At 36.8% G+C, this 22,242-nt stretch overlaps 1 long non-coding RNA gene across 1 annotated transcript; it reads right to left on the bottom strand.

The window, feature by feature from the left end:
* Window positions 1-9,643: 9,643 nt before the first annotated feature.
* Window positions 9,644-21,359, bottom strand: LOC111540165. Its single transcript, XR_002730906.1, has 3 exons — window positions 21,220-21,359; window positions 12,615-12,707; window positions 9,644-9,738 (listed from the first exon to the last, which is right to left on the bottom strand). It is a non-coding gene; the product is annotated as an uncharacterized LOC111540165 (long non-coding RNA).
* Window positions 21,360-22,242: the final 883 nt, after the last annotated feature.

Raw genomic sequence — 22,242 nt, 5'->3', positions numbered from 1 at the left:
CCATTCTCCATAGGTATTTACATGAATACCATAATCTCCCAGTTTTCCTTGCATCTCCCTAGCTGTTACTTTTTGGTATCTACTGCTGGCACTTCTTCCTCTTCCTTGACCAAAACATAGTCTGATATTGCTCTGGCTTCCTTCTGATCTTCTTGCCTTCTCCATCTAGACACGTTCTTCAGGCAGTGGTATGGTTTGGATGTGTGTCCCCCTCCAAATTTCATGTTGAAATGTGATCCCCAGTGTTGGAGATGAGGCCTAGTGGGTAATGTTTGGGTCATGGGGGTGGACTCCTCACAAATGGCTTGGTGTGCTCCCCACAGTAAGGAGTGAGTTATCTATTAGTTCACAGGAGAGCTGGTTATTTTAAAAAGCCTGATATCTCTCTTGCTCCTTCTCTCTCCATGTGACACATCTGCTCCCTCTTCACCTTCCACCATGATTATAAGCTTCCTGACCCCTTCACCAGAAGCGGATGTCCCCCTATGCTTCTTGTACAGCCTGCAGAACTGTGAGCCAAATAAACCTCTTTTCTTTATAAATTACTCAGGCTTGGGTATTCCTTTATAGCAATGCAAAATAAACTAACACCATGGGGTCTCATCCATTACCCTCCAATTGCCATCTCCCAGCTGTCCACTTTCAAATCTACATGCAAACTCCAGTCCTCTCTCCTAAGCTTCAAACTGCTGGATCTAACTGCCTACTAAACATCTCTGCATGGCTGTCTCTGTGTCCAAAATATTAACTCTTCCTTTCCATACCTCAGCTCCAACTGCTCTTCCTCCAGCGTTCACCATCTCAGGAAATGATACCACCACCCAGCCCATTACTCAAGTCTGAAACCTGGGAGTCATCCTTGATCCCTTCTTCTCCCTCAGCAACTCCTTTCACATTTAAACAATCACAAGATCCTATTTCACTCCTAAATATTTTTCAAATGCTTAGTGACATAGATGTCCCTTCTCTATATGCCCACTAGTCCAACCTACCCTCATCCTTTGCCTAATGACTACAGTAGCTCCCCAAGCCCCTTAAAACCATTCTTGCCCCATCCTTCCACCAATCCATTCAGATCCAATTATACCAATCTCTGGCTTTAAAACGTTCAAAGGGTTTATAGCCCAGAGTGTCCAAAAGAAAGTATCGGGACTAATTGCCTCAGAATCCTACAGAGGAGCTTGTTAAAAGTATGGGCTCTTGAGCTGCACCAAACCCAAAGAATCAAAAGCTCTAGGAACAGGCTCAAGGCACTGAATTTTTAATCCTAAATCTTTATTAAGGTTTGCAGGCCCTCCATAATTTGACCACTTGCAGTTCCAGGTTAGGGCATTTCACAATATTGTCCTATAGATGACACTTTGTGCTTTTCCATGAGTCACACTCATGGCACTGGCTCCTGCTGGTCATACCACTGGTTAAATGTCTCATTCCTGCCGGAACATAAACTCCAGAGGGAACAGAAGCATGCTGTCTTGTTTACCATTTGTCCCTGGCACCCAGGACAATGGGCACAACATCTGACATTTAATATTCATTGGCATTGCCAGAATAAAAGAGAACTTAATTTGAAGGGCTTTCTCCAAAGTAGGGTTGGTTAAACGTACCTAAAAATGCCTTTCTTTGATGAGATAGTGAACAAGCCAAGGAACGGCTTGGATAACAGTAATTGGAGTAAGTTAATTAGTGGCCTGAAGGAGAAAGTTTACTTTTCAAAGTTAAATTACATTTGGAGATTCTTCTCTAGTCTCCAGTGAGATCAAATGAACAGAAATATACTTTGGACCACATTCAAGGAGTTTCTAATTATAAGTACTGTAAGGGGTAAACCCCAATCCAAAAAAATTTAAAAAGTAAAATTCTGGTATAAAAAGGGAGAGAAAGTGAAAGAGACCTCCTCTCCCTTTTCCTAGAGCATTTGCTTTAGAAAATTTCTAACTGTAAATTCTTTGAGATGTCTATAAATCTTTTCAAAAGCTAAACAAACCTTCTTGCCAGCTTTACAACCAAGGAATGTCTTTCTCAAGGACCTGGAAACCATCTCTTTGAAATGTAAACATCAAGGAAGAGAGTGCCCCTATCTCCTAGACTCCATGAGAGTTAGGTATCTGGCTCCAAATTGTAACTACCTCTCTGTCACAGAGATATGAGAAGTACTATCATTCCTTTGAGTAAAAGCAATTACCAAACACAAATGTCCACCCTCATTACCTGGTGAATCTAGGATGAACTATGTGCATGTGACAAATGGTGTTGCTACAACCTCTTCCTTACTTGGGGTGGGGGAGGGGGCAGCAGATATAGCAGGAACTCTATCTAGTCCATAGATTTAGGTATGTTAAAAGTTCCCATGTAACACCGAGGGATGTGAAACTGTTTTACTAGTTACCACTCTTTGTTAAGATCACTCCCATCACCAAAGGCAAAGCAACACTTTACTTATCAAGATCTTTGTCCTTTTTAGCCAAACCAACTTACCATGCTCTAAGAAAAAGAAAGGGGTTCATTTCCTTTTATACATAAGTAGATAACAAAGGTAACCCAATATTTTCATGTTCTAGAATTTTATATAAACAGAATCATGGAGTATTTGCTCCTGGTCTGGGTTCATTCACTCAGCGTAAGTATTTGAAGTTTCACCCATGTTGCTGCACATGTCAGTAGTCCATTCCTTTTTCTTTTCCTTGCAATATCTTTATTATACTATTCATACACTTCTCCTCCCACAGAACTCCATCATTTCAGGTTTACTATTGAGTATTCTTTCCTTTTTTTGTGGAGGGTGGTGTCTTTCTTTGTACCCCCACCATGTTACTAAGGTATACCTGATCTAAATTATACACATTTACAGTATACATGTAATGTTTTGATATATGTATACATTGTGAAATGATTAAATTAAGCTATTTAATATATCCATCACCTCACAGACTTATTTTTTTGTAGTAAGGGCATTAAATATCCAATATCTTAATAATTTTCAAGTATACAAAACATTATTAACTATAGTCACCATCTGTACAATAGAGCTCCAGAACAGTCTCATCTTGTCTAATTGAAATTTGTACCCTTTCACCAACATCTCCCCGTTCGTTTTGCCTGAAGTCCTTGACAACCACCATTCTACTCTCTGCTTCTATGAGTTTGACTTTTTGGGTTCCACATATAAGTCCATTCCTTTTCATTGCTAAATAGCACTCCATTGTATAAATATACCACAATATATTTATCTAGTCACCTGTGGAAGGACATTTTGGTTGTTTCTAGTTTAGGGCTATTACAAATAAAGCTATGATAAACTCTCATGTGCAAGTCTTTGTCCTAGAAGTAGAATGATATGGTAGATGTACATTTAATTTCATAATATAACTTAATAGCTTTAGGGGGCTTCTTTTGGTTATAAGCAATTACCTCTTCCACAACCAGTTCATTCTCCCCTCAGTACCCCCTACCTCCATACACACACTATTGATATGGTTTAGCTTTGTGTCCCCACCCAAACCTCATCTCAAATTGTAATCCCAGGTGTTGGGCGAGGAACCTGGTGGGAGGTGATTGGATCATGGGGCAGTTTCCTCCATGCTGTTCTCGTGATAGTGAGTTCTCAAGAGATCTGATGGTTTTATAAGGAGCTCTTCCCTTTTGCTTTCACTCTCTCTTTCTCCTGCCACCTTGCGAAGAAGGTGCTTGCTTCCCCTTCGCCTTCCACCATGACTATAAGTTTCCTGAGGCCTAACCCAGCCATGAGGAACTGTGAGTCAATTAAACAAACCTCTTTCCTTTATAAATTACCCAGTCTCAGGTATTCTTTATAGCAGTGTGAAAACAGACTAACACAACTATTATGCTTTGTTCCAATTTAAATACATAAGAGGTTTAATTTTATAACGGGAAGAAGAGGATATATTTGTGGAGAGAGGAACAAAGGTAGAAAGAAGAGGAAGAAATGTTGCAATGGGTCTCCTGAAGAGCTAATTTGACTATACATGTTTATGTGTAATTAATTTGTAGCATTATAGAGAGATATGTATACAACATCAAGTCAGGTTTTGCTTAAATGTGTATATCTTTTCATTAATATTTTAAAGCTATTACTACAGGTGGTCCTCACTGTTACAGGTTCTGTACACCATTCTAATATGCAGAAATTTCAGTTACCATAGTTTAATTAACACCAGTCCCTCAACAACATGGTTCAAATTTCAGTTACCATGTGAATTAAATATGAGTAACTGCATAAAATAAAAACTTCACTGCTAGCTCCTCAGTCCACAAATCACCATGTAAGTAACAGATGGGCATCGTGATCAGTGACCAGTCACATCATTTCTTCCCGAGTCTGTTGGTGATTGGCTACTGTGTGTGTGTGTTATTCAGTTCAGGCAGAAATGGCCAAGGGTGTAGTTGTGTTACCTTCTGGTCTCCCAGTAATAAATCTAAAGTGATATTTTACAAAATTGGATAACTGAAAGAGGGAATTCACCAAAAGATGAAAGTGCAGCAAGGAAACAAAAAGTGATTTCACTGGAAATGACATTCAAACTGAACATAAATGGGGTTACAGAAGAGAGAGCTAACTATGGGAATGTTGGCACTGCCACTGTTGGAAAGACTCTAGATATGCAGCCCGAGGGACACCGAGAAGGCAAACTTACGGACATAAATGAGGAAAGCGGCTGTGGGAAAAAGGATGAAGATGCCCTACAGGAACTGATGCCAGCAAAAAGTTCACATTAAGGCCAGGTGTGGTGGCTCATGCCTGTAATCCCAGCACTTTGGGAGGCCGAGGTGGGCAGATCACAAGGTCAGGAGTTCAAGACCAGCCTGGCCAACATGGCAAAACCCCGTTTCTACCAAAAATACAAAACTTAGCCAGACATGGTGACACACACCTGTGATCCCAGCGACTGGAGAGGCTGAGGCAGGAGAATCACTTGAACTCAGGAGGCGGAGGTTGTAGTGAGCAGAGATCTCACGACTGCACTCTAGCCTGGGCTACAGAGCGAGATTCCATCTCAAAAAAAAAAAATTTTTTTAAAGGTCACAGGACAATTATAATCCTTCCCACTGATTATGAAGATTGCTTTGCATAGTTTTTGCTTGCATGGTCCTTGCTATCATGCAAAGCAAGGACTGCCTCAACTCTTTATTCCTCATTAAATAAAACACAAGTACCTGAAACGGTATCTGTCACACAGTAAGTACTCAATATATGTCACCTATTGTTTCAAAGACATTACATACCATTTTTCACTTTTATTGCAAAGCTTCTTTTTTTCATGTCTATACTTGCTGCTCCTATTTTGCTCCTTCCATTCTCTCTTGAAATCATTTCAATCAGGCTTTGTCCACATTCCTTCACCAGAACTGCTCTCATCAAAGTCATCAATCACTGCTAAATGTCTAAATCCAATGACAGCTGTAAGTCTTACTTGATACACTTGACAACAGCATTTAATTCAATTAATCAAGAAAGACTGACTTCTAAACACCAACCTCCCCTGGTTTCCTCCTACCTTATAGACTGATCTTTTTCCATTTGCTTGCTAGTCACTACTCTCTCTGACATCTAAATGTCAGAGTGCCCTGGGGCTCAACCTTTGGATCTCTTCTCTAACTACAATTACTCCCTTGTTGACCTCATCCATTCTCATGATGTCAAATGCCATTCACACACGGATGGCCCCCAAATCTTCACCTCCAGGTCTGACCTTTCTTCTGAAATCCAAGCTTGTATGTCCAACTATCTATTCTACATCTCTCCTTATGGTGGCTACTAGACAACTGAAACTTAACTGTGCAAAAGCAAATTGATGATCCTTCCCAGACCTCTTCATCTTTCTTTATTTTTTTCTACTTCATAAAGGACACTTTAATTTACTGGAAACCTTGAATATAACTCTCTCTCTCTCTCACCCCCATCCTTCCTGCCCTCCACCCCACCCCAGCCTTCTCTTCCAACCCAACACTCTCAAATACACACTTAAGTCATCAGCATATTCTGTCAACCTCTGAGCTACTCCCATTTTAGAGGTAAAGAAACTGAGCCATGAAGAAGTTATTTACTGGTCCAAGGTCACAAAATTAATTTGCAGCAGAACTGAAATTGAAAACCAGGCAGCCTTGCTTTAGAGTTTTTAAATGGCAATTTCCTCAATTCTAGTCCTCAAGGATTCCAAAATATTGAGGTCTAATTTCCAGAGTGCTTTTGATAAAGACAAAACTAAACAATTTCTAACATTTCTTCCAATGAAACAATTCAATAAGTAAATGTATACCTAATACAAAACATAGCTTTGTAAACCAAAGCATAGTCTGTAATGAAGTTTTTCAGTTTTATAACCTCTGTGTTTGTATATATTATTCTTGAAAATTGAGAGCTTTTTCTGTTTCTTTATTTGTTTTTTAAAAATTCACAGTATATCACAACATTTTATCCATTATAACGGAATGCCCTAGCTAAAAGTAAATTCCAATTTTTTGGAAACCTTGAGGACTAGAAGTAAGGAAATTTGTTATTTAGAAACTACAGGTAGTTTTTATTCTTCTCTAGAAATAGATGATTGAAATCACCTTAACACACTGATTGTTGTGGCAAAAACACTCTTTTGTGTTGCAAAGATGAGGCAAAGAACTTATTCTCAAACAGGAAATGTTGAGAAAATCAAAAGCAATTTTCTCAGCAAGGAGGCAAGAAAACTGGATAAGCTTGATCTAATCTAATCTGATTTAATCACTATCCCAAGACTGACTTGGGGAAAGTGGTATTTGGGAAGACCCTCAGAAAAATCCTGATAACCTTCATCATCTAATAATATTTCTTTTCTCAGAGAAAGAGATGAAATGAGCAGATTGTAATTGTTGTCTGTTATTATTCAGTTATAGCAATGCCTATGTGTCTCTTTCCCAGATGTTCAACACTGAAGGATAAAAAAAATTGCACTTGAAAATCACTTGCTCAAAAACCTCTTTGAAGACTGTACTGGCATTTTTATTAGAAACACATATTTAAAACAAAACAAACCCCCACTTCATTTCCCAAACAAGGAAAGCCAGTTATGATAGGATGACATCATGAACCCATGTTTGCCATGAGAAGACAAGAAAAGTCTTCACTTGCTTCATTTGAAACAGTTGCCTGCCATTAGGTAGAACATTCATGATGGAGATTAGTGCTTTTATAAAAGAGACCACAGAGAGCTAGTTCTTCCTTCCACTATGTGAGGACCAGCAAGAAGTGGGCCTGTGCCAGACACCAAATCTGACAGCACCTTAATCTTGGACTTCCCAGCCTCTAGAACTGTGAGGAATAAATCTCTGTTGTTTATAACCCACCCAGTCTATGCTATTTTGTTATAGCAGCCTGCACAGACTAAGACATAGTCTCATCATTCTTTAGAACAAGCTTGTCCAATCCACGACCCATGGGCCACATGTGACTCAGGATGGCTTTGAATGTGACCCAACACAAATACATAAACTTTCTTAAAACATTATAAGATTTTTTGTGATTGTTTTTAGCTCATCAGCTATATTAGTGTTAGTGTATTTTATGTGTGGCCCAAAACAATTCTTCTTCTTCGAAAGTGGCTCAGGGAAGTTAAAAGATGAGACACTCCTGCTTTAGGACAATTAAAACAGTGGGAGAGGCTAGACCAAGCCAACAAATACAACTCTGCAGTCTGTGCTCAGTATGTGTTTCATGTATTCTGTCTTCCAAGCCTAATGTGAGGATGCTTCAGCCCAGAGGAAGTTGTGCCTCCTTGCAATTTGCACACAGACTCTGTATATGCTAGAAGTAGCCATGGGGCTAGAGGCCAAATGTTGTTTAGCATTATCTTTTATTGGGAATCAAATTTATTAAACTCTTTGATTTATCTTGATGCCCTGAATTTTCCAAATAATAGGGGATTAAAGGGATCAAAGTAATGCTAAGACCAGAAAGTGGGAGTTACTCCTAATTTTGGCAAACCTGTAAGATAAAGTATACACTACTTCTGGTGTTTTAGGGGAATTGGTTGCTTGGTTTTTTGCTTCTTGCTTTTATTCTATTTGGTCCCTAGGAAACATAACATTTCCTCAAAGCCATCATGCCCCAGTAATTTAGCTAAGATTTTCTATAGGCTGATTATCATATACGTCACTTACCAAGGCTAGCATTAATTACTGACAATGTTTGGAGGAGATAACCCAAGGCTCAATACCAACCAATGGGAAATGACCATTGGCAGCAGCTGCTCTGCTGCGTTGATTAAACGGGCTTTCTTGACTATATTAGAATGAGATGAGGACCCGGGGGTTTTCTGTGCTTCTTGTTGTTTACACTTAATTTCCAGTTTTATTGTGTTATTTGGCCCAAATCAAGAGTTTATATATGGCTAATAAGGTCAATTTTTATAAATGTTCCATAGATCTTTCAAGAATCCTTAGCCTTTAAATGAGGGTATATTATTAATTCTATTATTTGTACCCTTAAATGTGTTTTTGCATACTTGATCTGCAAAAATCTACTAGTGTTTTTCAACAAATGGTGCTGGAAGAACTAAATACTCATATGCAAAAAGTGAACTTCAAATACCTCACACCATATACAAAAATTAACTCAAAATAGATTATAGACTTAGAGTAAAACCTAAACCTATAAAACTTGTAGAGGAATAAAAAGATGAAATCTTTATGCCTTTGGCTGGGCAATGATTTCTTGGATCTGACATCAAAAACCTGATCTATTAAAGACAAAACTGATAAACTGAACTTCATGAAAATTTAGACATTCTCTTAGAAAGGCACTGTTGAGAGAATGAAAATACAACCCAGGCTGGGAGAAAAGATTTGCCAATCACAAATCTTATAAAGGACTGGAATCCAGAATATAAAAACTTCCAAAATTTAGTAAGAAAACAAACAACTTGTCATGGTTAACTTTCAAGTTTTAACTTGGCTAGGCCATTGTACTCAGTTTTTGGTCAACCAGTAGTCTAGATGTTGCTGTGAAGGTATTTTTTAGATGTAATTAACATTTAAATCAGTAGACTCTGAGTAAAGCAGATCACTCTCCATAATGTAGACAGACCTTCTCCAGTCAGGTGTTGGTCTAAAGAGGAAACAGTGAGGTTGCCCGAAGAAAAAGAAATTCTGCCTCCAGCCTTTGGACTTGAGACTGCATCATCTCTTCCCAAGGACTCCAGTGGCCAGCCTGCCCTACAGATTTTGGACTTGCCAGCCCCCACAATAATGTGAGCCAATTCCTTAAACAAGTACCTCTCTCTGTGTATACACACACACACACACACACACACACACAATTCTTTTTCTCTGGAGAACCCTATTACACACCCAATTTTTTAAATGAGCAAAAGATCTGAACTGACATTTCACCAAAGAAGATATACAGATGACAAATAAATACATGAAAAGATACTTAACATCATCAGTCATTTGCATTAGGGAAATGCAAATTAAAATACAATGAGACACCACTATACACCTATTTAAATGTCTAAAATCCTAATGAGTAAGCATATTAAATGTTGGCAAGAATATGGAGTAACAGAAATTCTCTCACATAGCTGGTGAGAATATAAAATGGAACAATAACTTTAGTAAACAGTTTAGCAGTTTCCTGAAATGTTAAACTCATACTCACCATATAACCCAGCCATTCCATTCATAGGTATTCTTCCAAGAGAAGCAAAACATATGTCCATACAAAGACTTGTTCATGAATGTTCACAGCATCTTTATTCATAATAGCCAAAAACAGAAACAACCCAAATGTCCATCAAAAGGTAAACCGATAAACAAATTGTCATATATCCATACAATGAAATGCTCCTTAGCAATAAAAAGTGTTGATACTTGCAAAAACTTGGATATCACAAAATAAATATGCTGAAAGAATACATACAAAACAAAGAGTATATGCTGTATAATTTCACTGATATAAAACTCCAGAAGATGTAAACTCATCTACAATGACAGAAAGATCAGTGGTTGACTAAGAATTGGAGAAAGGGCAGGAAGTGGGTGGAAGGAGGGATTATAAACAGACACAAGGAAACTTTTGGAATGGTGGAAATGTTCATTATGTTAACTATGGCATTATTTCACAGGCATAGACATATAATCATGAGGTCAGAAGTTAGAGGCCACCAGCCTGGCCAACGTGGTGAAATCCCATTTCTACTAAAAATACAAAAGATTAGCTGGGCGTGGTGGGGGATGCCTGTAATCCCAGCTACTCAGGAGGCTGAGGCAAGAGAATCACTTGAACCTGGGAGGCGGAGGTTGTAGTGAGCGGAGATCGCACCACTGCACTCCAGCCCAGGCGACAGTGCAAGACTCCATCTCAAAAAAAAAAAAAAAAAAAAAAAAAGTATGAAATTTTATAATTCAAATTTGTGTCGTTTATTGTATGTTGATTATATTTCAATAAAGTTATTCTTTAAAAAAGCTAGCACTGTATTTAAATTACTCCTTACATTCTAACAGATTTTGTTTTATATATTTGAGGGTTATACTATTTAGTGTCCAAAGTTTTATGACTATTTTCATTGTGAATTATGCCTTTTTGTTAAAAAATCATCCTCTCTGTAAATCATTTCACCCGAAATTTTATTTAGGCTAGTAGTAATGTAACCACTCTTCTCTGCAACGTTTGCATTTTTCGAACATGCATGTTTCCCTTTAGCCTGGAGTCTCCATCAGATATATGACACTGGACAAGTGACTTATCTGCCTCCATTTCCTTACCTGAAAAATGAGCAGTTTTCAAAGGGTTGCTATGAAGATTGAATGAGTTAATATTTATTAAATATTTGAAACAGGGTTTTGTAATCTTGACACTATATTTGGGGACTGAAAATCTGTTGTGGGGACTAGCCTGTGTATTTTAGAATGTTCAGTAGAATCCTTGGTCTCCAACCTACTAGATGCCAGTAGCAGTCTCCTCCCAGTTGTGCCAACAAAAATATCTCCAGACATTTCCAAATGTCCCCTGGGGGGCAAAACCACCTCCAGTTAAGAACCAATAATTTAAAACAATCTCTGGGAGGTAATAAAGGCTACATAAGCATTTGTTAAATAAGTGTTCCGTGGCAATTATTATGTGACCCTTTCTCCTTTCTGGGCCACCAGTCACTGCACCATGTAAAAACTCAGTGGTATGTCAGAAGCCCCATTGCCACAGACTACTACTTGATGTGGCCATACTTACCCTGGGGTCTCCCAGCCCACTGCTTCAGATGCTGTAGGTTCATAGCACAGAGAGCTCACTTTCTGTACCAAGCCCACTCCACCTCTAGCTCTCATCCCTCTAAATCAAACATGTCCAACCTGTGGCCCAGAATGGCGTTGAATGCAGCCCAACACAAATTCATAAACTTTCTTAAAACATAATGAAACTTCTTTGCAATTTTTTTTTTAGTTCATCAGATAACAGTAGTATCAGTGTATTTTATGTGTGGCCCAAGATAAATCTTCTTCCAGTGTGGTCCAGGAAGGCCAAAAGAGTGGACTTCCAGCCTTGTTGTAAATGAAGGAGTATTATTAGGTTCTCCCATAATTTCTTCTACTTATTTCTTGGGGATCTATTTTTTTGTTTTGTTTTGTTTTGTTTTTGAGATAGGGTGCCTCTCTCTCACCCAGGCTGGAATGCAGTGACACAATCTCGGCTCACTGAAACCTCTGCCTCCCAAGTTCAAGTGATCTCTGACCTCTGCCTCCCAAATAGTTGGGACTACAGGTGCACACCACCACACCCAGCAAAACTTTTGTATTTTTTGTAGAGATGGGGTTTCACCATGTTTCCCAGGCTGGCCTCCACCTCCTGGACTCAAGCCATCTGCCTGCCTCCACCTCCCGAAGGGCTGGGACTACAGGCATGAGCCACTGCACCCGCCAAAAGTTTTGAAAAAGCAACATTGCAGGCCAGTTCTAATGTCCCCTTTTGGCGTAACTCCTCCTGTGTGACAGTAAGTAGATGGATCCTAGTACTGAGGCATACAGATAGCCTTCTTCCCTATTTCCAGGGCTCATTTAGGGTTGGTCCTATTTGGGGATCATCTTAAGTAGTTTGGGGAATGCGTGGGAAGTCTGTGGAGGCTTAGCTTACATATTTCCTAGGCCTCTATCCTTGATATTTTTAGGACTAGCTCTCCTTCAAAACTGACCTTTTCTTCCCAAAAAGAAAAGATTTAGCTTTTCTCAGTCAAAAATGTGGAACAAACTGGATTTTACTAGAAAAACAATGTACTTAGGAACTCTTGGTAGGAACTAAAACATGTTTTTAAAACTCCTGCAAATTTTTTACCACCACAAAATAAAAATGCTAACAGTTTATAGATTTATTAATAAGTTAAATCCCTGAATCTTTGACTCTTGACAAATATCAGTGTTATGCTTTCACTACAGATAGATGTTTTCCTTTGGATTGCCTGATAAGTATACACAGTACACTGAAGTCACTTGAGATAAAATTCTGCAAGGAGTCAGAAGGTTATAAATGCTTGACATACTTAAATTTAGGATCACTATTGTATCATAAGAGAGATTATATTTCACAGCTATCTGTTGTCTGGAAGCTGTCTAACGAGATGTGTTATTTGTTGACTTACGGAACTGGCAAGGATCAGAGCTCACATGCTTCTGCCTCCAACTCAATTCTGCAATCGGGGCCACATCATCACTGCCAAATGACCATCTTCCCCCTGCAATAAAAGAAGACTAAACTGCTCTACATGAAATAAGAAGAAAAGGCTGGGAATATTTGCTCCTGAAGAAGAGGAAGAAAAGATGATAGGTAAAAAAAGAATAAGTTGAAATTTTAAAGCCAGTTCCAAACTGGGGAGAAGAAAATTGCAACAAGGAATGATACCATCCTAAATATACAAACTGGTTTTACAAATTAATTTTTGAAAAAAACAAAACCAAAAACACTACTCTCACAATAGAAAATTAGTAAAGGACATAATTCACATACAATGAAAACTGGATTCTCTCTCTCTCTCTCTCTCTCTCTATATATATATATATATATATGAAGTTAACAAGTAAAGGAATAAATGTAACAGAAAAAATATATCAAATTGCCAAAAATTATTTTTAAATATTATCCAATGCTGCTCACCAGGGGAAAAGGAAACGGGCACTGTCTTACACTGCTGGTGGTGGTATACATTAATACTGAACACTACATATAAACACAAAATCATAGTCTATTCTGTAATAGCATTATGGTTACAATACTAAGAAGGCTTGGGTTTTCAAAAATAGAGATATTAAAATCAAGACTGTAGTAGAGAAAGGAAGAGTAGAGAGTTACAGGATTGCAATACCAAAATTATTTTCACTGCAGAATTTCAACAAATTCATCTAAGTACCTTTCCTTTTTTCAAGCTACAAATAAATTTATTCAATAACTGTCAGAAAAATTACCTTCATACAGACTACATCTTCTGAGTCTAATGCAGCACTATTATAAGACAAAGAGAGAGATCAACTGAACAATCCTATGTGCCTGAAAACTAAAATAGTCTACTAAATAACACTTGTTTTAAAGCATGAGGGAAATTTGTTAAAGACTTCAAGCTAAATAAAAGCATTACCTGAAAAATGTATGGGCTGCAGCTATAACTAGATGTACAGGGAAACATTTTGATATTAATAACTAAACAATAAATATAAACATTTATTGAGTATTTTCTATGCGCCATGCAGTTGTTAAGTTCTTCATACATTATCACATTGACAGTTTTAAATTTATTTTTTATTCATTTTTTAGAGACAGGGTCTTCCTATATTGCCCAAGCTGGCCTTGAATTCCAGTGTTCAAATGATCCTCCTGCTTCAGCTTTCCAAGTAACTGGGACTATGTAATTGTATTTTTATTGTAAAATAAATAACTATGGAAATAAAACACGTGTATTTTAAAGGATAAAGATAATAAAGAAAACACATGGGTAAACACATTTGTAGTATGAAGGAAATATTGCCAAACTTTAGAAACTTCCTGTGAAGCCCTCTTCCAATCACATAACCTTCCTCCCTCACTAAGGTAAGCCACTATCCTGATTTTGCTGCCCTTCCTTCATAATCATTCCATTTATGTACACCCTAAAAATACATTGCTTAGCTTTGTCTGGTCTTTTAATTTTATTTAAATGCAATCACATAGTATTATTCTTTTGTAGCCTGCTTATTTTGCATAATTGTCTGTAAAAGTCACCCATGTTGCTGCATGTAACTGCAGATCTTTTTATTGCAGTATCATACACACACAATTAATTATGAATTGTACTGATGATAAATACTGGAGTTAGTTTCATTTTAGGGCTGTTATGAATATCCGCACACTTGTCTTCCTGTGCATATGTGTAAGATTTTCTCTACTTTAAATATCTAGAAGTAGAACCACTGGATCTTAGCATGAACACACATTTAAATTTACTAAGTAATGTCATGTGAGTCTCCAAAGTAGTTGAACCAATTTACATTCTCACCAGTAAGTGCTTAAGACTCACATTCTTAACCCCAGGTATGATCACACTTTATATTTGCCAATGTGGTTGGAATATAACAATTTCTTATTGTAGTTTAATATGAATTTCCTGATTAATAATGAAGTGAACATTTTTTTCCTGTTTATTCGACATTCAAGTTTCTCTTTTATGAAGTACTTGTTCTCATGCTTTCTTCATTTGTCTATTGCATTTCTTTTCTTGTTTTCTTGTAGGAAATATTTTTGTATATTAGGTATGAGTTTTTGTCAATTATATGATTTGCAATTATCTACACCTAGTTTGTGACTTGTGTCTTTATGGTAGATTTAGAGAAAAGAAATTCTTCATATTAATGCAATTGAATTTATTAGTCATTTCCATTATGCTATGTGCTCACGTGAACATGTGTGTATAGCTTTTAAAATTCATTCCTATGTATTTCATATTTTTCTAAGCTATTGTAAATGGTACATTTTTAAATTTTCATTTTTAACTGATATCTGCTGGTATATTAAAATGCAACTGATTTTTGTATGCAGATTACATACAATTGAATTACAATGGAGTTATGTCCTGATAAACCTAAAGTAATATGAAAATATCATGAGTCAAAAATGCATTTAATACCACAATAAACCCATTATAATGTCAAAAAACTAAGTCAAACCATTGTAGGTTGAGGATGGTCAGTAGTGATTTTCATATCCAACTAACTTGCCAAATTCTTATTTCTAAAATATATTTTCAGTCTGGGAAACAAGGTGAGACCCCACCTCTACAAAAAATTTAAAAATTTGTGAAGCACAGTGGTGTGCCTGTGGTCCCAGGTACTCTGGAGGCTGAGGCAGGAGGATCACTTGAGCCCAAGAGATGGAGGCTGTGGTGAGGCCATGTTTGTGCCACTGCACTTCAGCCTGGGCAACAGAGCAAGACCCTGTCTGAGACAAAAAAAAAAAAAAAAGTAAATATATATACAGTTCTTTTGGATGTTCCATGTAGATAATCAAATCATCTATTGAGGAGTTTTATTGCTTGCCCCAGTCCTAACATCTTTAATTTCTTTATTGACTATGTGGGCTAGCTCCAGTATGATGAACAACAGAATTAGTAGTAGGCATCCTTGACAAGTTCCTCAGTCTTGGGAATGCTATGAACTTGCACCATTAAGAATGATGTTTGATGTCTGCAGTATTGTTGTCTGTAGACTCCCCTTGCCAGGTTTAAGTAAATTGCCTTGTATTCCTAATTTGTTTGCTTTTTCCTTTAGTCACGAATGGATGGTGACATCTAACAAATGATTTCCTGCATCTATGAAGATGATCATACGATTTTTCTCCCTTAGAATGTTAATACGTTAATTTGATGTTTTAATATTTATTGAGTTCAAAATTCATTTTTTTTTTTTTTTTGAGATGGAGTCTCACTCTGTCTATCCAGGCTGGAATGCAGTGGCCCAATCACAGCTGACTGCTACCTCCACCTCCTTGGTTCAAGCGATTCTCCTACCTCAGTCTCCCAAATAGCTGGGATTACAAGCACACACTGCCATACCCAGCTAATTTTTGTATTTTTACTAGAGACGGGGTTTCGCCATGTTGGCCAGGCTGGTCTCAAACTCCTGACCTTAGGTGATCCGCCCAATGCGGCCTCCCAAAGTGCTGAGATTACAGGCATGAGCCACTATGCCCGGCCTCAAAATCCTTGCTTTATAACACTCCAATCATTGGTTCATACAAGCCATCTTTTATTTTTTTAATAATAAACACTGTGAACCCAATATAGGAACTAGAAAACTGACATTTTTATACAGCTAAGTGATCTTCCCTCCACCCCATCCTCCACCTCCCACACTCAAAATATTTCCTGAATCTTTTAATCACTCATGATATATCTATATGTCTCTCTATAAATAGATATGCACACAGGTATAGATATATTCCTGAAGAGTGGCTGAATTTAAGTTGCACTTTGAATATTAAGCATATTTAACCTTTTGGAACTTAATTATTTCACTCAATTTTATGTAGTAGAATTTTTGAATATAGATGTTGTTCAATCATTTTGTAGCCATATAATATTCACTTGAGAATGTGCTTTATCCATTCCCCTGTCCATGGGCATCTATCTGGATCATTTCCAGGTTTCTGCTTTATCAAATAATGCTGCTATGAACTTTTTGTACATTTCTCCTAGCATATATTTTCAAGTTTCTCCTGAACCTAGAAGTGGACATGCTTGGCAGATGAGTATACAAATGGTTAACTATTAAGATCATGCCAAACTGAGATACCATCTTACACCAGTTAGAATGGCAATCATTAAAAAGTCAGGAAACAACAGCTGCTGGAGAGGATGTGGAGAAATGGGAACACTTTTACACTGTTAGTGGGACTGTAAACTAGTTCAACCACTGTGGTAAATAGTGGGGCGATTCCTCAAGGATCTAGAACTAGGAATATCATTTGACCCAGCCATCCCATTACTGGGTATATATGCAAAGGATTATAAATCATGCTGCTATAAAGACACATGCACACCTATGTTTATTGTGGCACTATTCACAATGGCAAAGACTTGGAATCAACCCAAATGTCCATCAATGACAGACTGGATTAAAAAAATGTGGCACATATACACCTTGGAATACTATGCAGCCATAAAAAAGGATGAGTTAATGTCCTTTTTAGGGACATGGATGCAGCTAGAAACCATCATTCTCAGCAAACTATTGCAAGAACAGAAAACCAAACACCGCATGTTCTCACTCATAGGTGGGAATTGAACAATGAGATCACCTGGACACAGGAAGGGGAACATCACACACTGGGGCCTGTTGTGGGGTGGGGGAAGTGGGGACAGATAGCATTAGGAGATACACCTAATGTAAATGACGAGTTAATGGGTGCAGCACACCAACACAGCACATGTATACATATGTAACAAACCTGCATGTTGTGCACATGTACCCTAGAACATAAAGTATAAAAAATAAAAATAAAAATAAAAAAATAAATGCCAAACTGTCTCATAAAATGGCGGCACCAATGTACATTCCCACCAACAAACTTTAAGTGATATGGCTGATTCACATCCTCTCCAACTCTTGGTACTATCAGACCTTTCATTTTTGACATCAGAATAGGTATGAAATGGTTGTCATACTGTACCCTGATGTCATGTGTTGTTCACATTATTTTCTTAATCTTTTCTCTGTCTGCAGCACTTGAGTCTTGCTCATTCCTGATACTGGTTGTACGTCTTCTTTTTCCTTGAGCCATCTTGCCAAAAGTTTCAGTTGTATTATTCCTTTTAGCTTACTTGCTATTGAAACACTCTCTACTGAATATTCATTTTCTATTTCATTAATTTTTGCTCATAACTTTAACATTCTCTTCACTTTTATTCCTTCCTAATATAGAATTTATAGCTATAATTTTCCCTCAAAATCCTGTTTAGCTGTGCCTTAAAAGTTTTTATCTGTAGCATTTCCATGATCCTTCAGTTTAAAATATTTTCTATTTAAATTGTTTTGCGACCTGAATTTTATTTGAAACCATATACAATTTTTCAAATTACTCTTTAATTGTTGAGTCATAGCTTAATCACATTGTTCTCATAACATTCTCTGAATGATTCCAATTTTCTAATATTTGTCATAATTCTTTATCATGTGCCTGAAAAGAAGGTTTATCCTCAACTTGGTGGAGACAGTGCTCTATGTGTAAGCTCATTAGGACAAGTTTGTTAGAGGGAAATTATTGGTTCTCAACACGTATCAGAAAATAGGAAAAGCTGAAAAATAACTAAGCACAACTGAAGACATAAGCAAGAGACAAAGAGAGTACACCCAACGAAATTAAAAGAAAGAAAATAATAAAAGGTAGAACCCAAGAAAAAATAATGGAATGGTATAGGAAAAAAAAAAAAAAGGTTAATACTATCAGAAGCTTCTTCTAGAAAAAGACTATTGCTGATAACCTCAGGAAATAACAGTTCAACAAAATAACAATAGAATGCAAGCAAACAAAATATACTTAAATAAGGGAACAAATTATAGCTATAATAAAGACTTTAAAAGTAGTTTTATTATAAAATGCCTAGAGCCAAATATTTTTTAAAACCTATAATAAATAGAATGAAAAATTGTATTACCAATAAAATTAGCATACCATAAAATAGGAAACTTGAATAGACAACCATGAAAAATCGAAATAATGTTGCCCAATGATCTTATAGGGTGTCCCACTGAACTGAAACAGAGCATTTCTATGTTATATAAATTTAGCCAAAATTAGAAAAATTGTGGAAACTGCCCAATTCATTTTTCAGTTTGTCACAATCCTTGAAACTATCAGATGAGGACAGCAAAGGAAATTATAGGCCAATTTCACTAGCAAACATAGAAGGAAATCCACTCAATAAAATGTCAGCTAACAGAATCCACTCAGGTGTTTGAAAAAAATAACCCTAATAATACTTATTAGGTTTTATTCTAGAAATGCAAAGATAATTTAATATCAGAAAACCTATTAACATATTTCACAACAGGAATGTATTAAAGAAGAAAATACATGATTATCTCAATAGACTTAAGAAAGGCATTTGATAAAGTTCGCATTCAATTAAGATTTTAAAAAACTTTTTAACCTTGAAGGCTAGAAAGAAAACAACTTTCTTAACTTTTTGAAGACTATCTATCAATGCCCTCATCATAATTAATGGAGAAACTTTGATGTATTTCTTTTTAAGGCCAAAAAGATAAAAATGCCACCACCATAGCTACTGTTCAATATACTATATGACATTCTGGCAAATATAAGACAAGAAAAAGAAACAGGTTAAAACAATTGGAAGAGAAGAGAGGGTGTTCATTATTTGAAGCTGACCTGATAATCCACATAGAAAACCCAGGATAATTACCATCCAACTAAAAGGTATTACAAAAAAATTAAGACACAGTACTAAATCACAATAAGAAAAACAGTTGCATATGAGCAAAGACTAATGGAATAGAATTTAAAAGCTGAGAAAGAGACCCATTTGAAAACCTGGTGTATGATAGAGGTTGTATCACAAGCCAGTGGACAAAGGATAAATACTTTGGAAATGGTGATAGGAAAATTGGTATACTCCCTGGAAAATATTAAGTTGGATCCTTACCTCACATAATCTCCAAATGTGGACTTCAGAGGTATTAAAACCAAAAAGTGAAAAGCAAAAGTAAAATAAAAAGCAAATAAAAGTTTATCTAGATTATCTTCATGATCTTGATGTAGAGAACTATAAATATTAACAATGATCTTCTCTATACAGATTTATTATTTTCTAAGGTATTCACTTGTTATTTTATAATCAGAAAAAAAGACATACAAAAAAATACATGCACTTGTAATATTATTCTTCATTGTGGAGCAAGGATATTTCATCCAGCATCAACTTCACCCGCACAAAGTACTCCCAAAGATCTTGATCCTCTTCTAAATTTACTGAGCGGGCTTCTGGTTACTAATTCAATTTGCCAGTGCCCTAATGCTGGAAAAAGGAACACTCCCTATATCATAAATTAATATGGTATTTGGTCATTAGAAAAGAAGATCTCAGTGTAAATTGATCAGCATTCTGAATTAATACATCAGTCCCTGTGTGTTTGGTTGGAATAAGTTCCTCCTCAAGGGATTAGACCACTGTTGAGATACTGAAATCAAACTCTGGGCCTGTAGCATGAAGCCTAAAATTTAGGTACCCAACTGAGATGCTGCTCTAGAGTCTCTGAGTTGACCAGTTGGCCCATCACCCTCAATGATATCTATCCCTGATTCCTCATTACTCTTTATGTGCAATAAGGACTGGCCAGAATTAAGACTGTAAAAATCTTTCACTCATCTATTTACTCATTCACTAAGCAAACACTTACTAGGGCCCTATTAGAACCTAGCATGTCCCCTTTGTTAGCTCACCATGCTTCATCCAAGTTGATTTTCTGATAGTTCCAAGAATAAACTAAGTTATTTGCTACCACAAGGCCATTGTTCTCTGTGCCTCCTATAGCCTTCTTCCCATGTTCCCGGACTACACTGTCACCTAATCAAGGCAACTGCAATAACCATCCATTTTAAAGTAGCCTTTCTCCTCCTCAGCACCGACCATCATTTGTCTTTACCACAACATCTTCCTGTTTAATATGACAATTCTTTATTTACTTACGTATTGTCTAGCTTGCTCATTAGAACATTAACTCTATGAGGGCAGGGATACATCTAAGTCCTTGCTAGATTCCTAATTTTTACAACAATACTCAACACAAACTAGAATCCTCAATAAAAATGAATTAAGTAAAACAACAAATTCTTAATCATAAATTTTCTATCAAATAAATAATATCTAATTTAATTCTGCAGAAATTTGGGTGTATACTATCCTATTTAGGTAGTTTAAGCTACATATTTTCAAAGAAGAAATTTCCAAAGCATGGACCATTCTCCCATATAACTTTAGAACTTTTTAAAAATCAGTTGTCTATAACATCCCATTTCCAAGGGTCTTTCAGTAACTCAGTGTATAAAAGTATATGTCATGCTTTTCTCAAAACTGGTATTAACCACAGGAAACACATATCCATATTATTCAAACCTAAACTAAACTTAGGATTTAATTCAAATAAAATTATTTATAAAATTTTCAGATAATATCTGAAACTCTAAAATAATTTTAAAACTCATACCTGTTCCTTCTCCCCATCCATCCTCAGAAAAGCAATGTTTGAACATCAGGCTTCATGGCTAAAGCTCACAATTAACCACTTCAGAACATCAAAAGTGGAAAACCAAAGGTCAAATAACCAAAGAATCTGCAGCATTCCTAGAAAGACTGTATAAAGTCAGCAGTAGTGAGAAACACATGAACAAGGCATCTTCATTTATGCTCTGATCATTAACAGACTGTATAATTTCATTAAACTGAATTCTACAAGGCTCTTTTCAATATTTCTGAAGTGCTTTAATTTAATAACTTGTAAAACAAGAATAATTTTAGTAGTATAGCATGTCATTTCTCTCTTCTGTTGCCCTAGGAGAGGGTTTCAGACAAAAGTCCCAGGCATAAATACACTACTGAGTCCCAAACTCCAACAGAGGGACTGATATATGCCCCAGATGAAGTCTGAGTGTTTTTAAATCAATTTAAAGAACATTACTGGATTGTTATGTAGAAAATACAGACATAACTGAATTTTTCACAACACTAAATGTATTCAATTTAAAGTGCCTGTCCTTTATCATGAAATTCTCTCCTTTGTGTGTTTTAAAACGTCTTTTCTTTTATGAAATGATGGTGATTGCAGCTGGTGTTTTCAACATCCTGATTTGGCAAAATAAAAGTTGGCAACTTCTAGAGAGTACGCAAATAATGCTTTAAAAAATATATACTATTCATAGGCCAGGCGCAGTGGCTGAAGTCTGTAACCCCAGCACTTTGGGAGGCCGAGGCAGGTAGATCACGAGGTCAGGAGATCGAGACCATCCTGGCTAACACGGTGAAACCCCGTCTCTTCTAAAAACACAAAAAAATTAGCCGGGCGTGGTGGCGGGCACCTACTGTAGTCCCAGCTACTCGGGAGGCTAAGGCAGGAGAATGGTGGGAACCCGGGAGGCGGAGCTTGCAGTGAACTGAGATTGCACCACTGCACTCCAGTATGGGCGACAGAGCAAGACTCCGTCTCAAAAAAAAAAGAAAAGAAAAGAAAAAA

The sequence above is a fragment of the Piliocolobus tephrosceles genome, chromosome 13, assembly GCF_002776525.5.
Source record: "Piliocolobus tephrosceles isolate RC106 chromosome 13, ASM277652v3, whole genome shotgun sequence".
NCBI classification, from domain to species: domain Eukaryota; kingdom Metazoa; phylum Chordata; class Mammalia; order Primates; family Cercopithecidae; genus Piliocolobus; species Piliocolobus tephrosceles.
The sequence above is the reverse complement of the archived record's forward strand: the minus strand, read 5'-3'. Positions and strand labels throughout refer to the sequence as shown.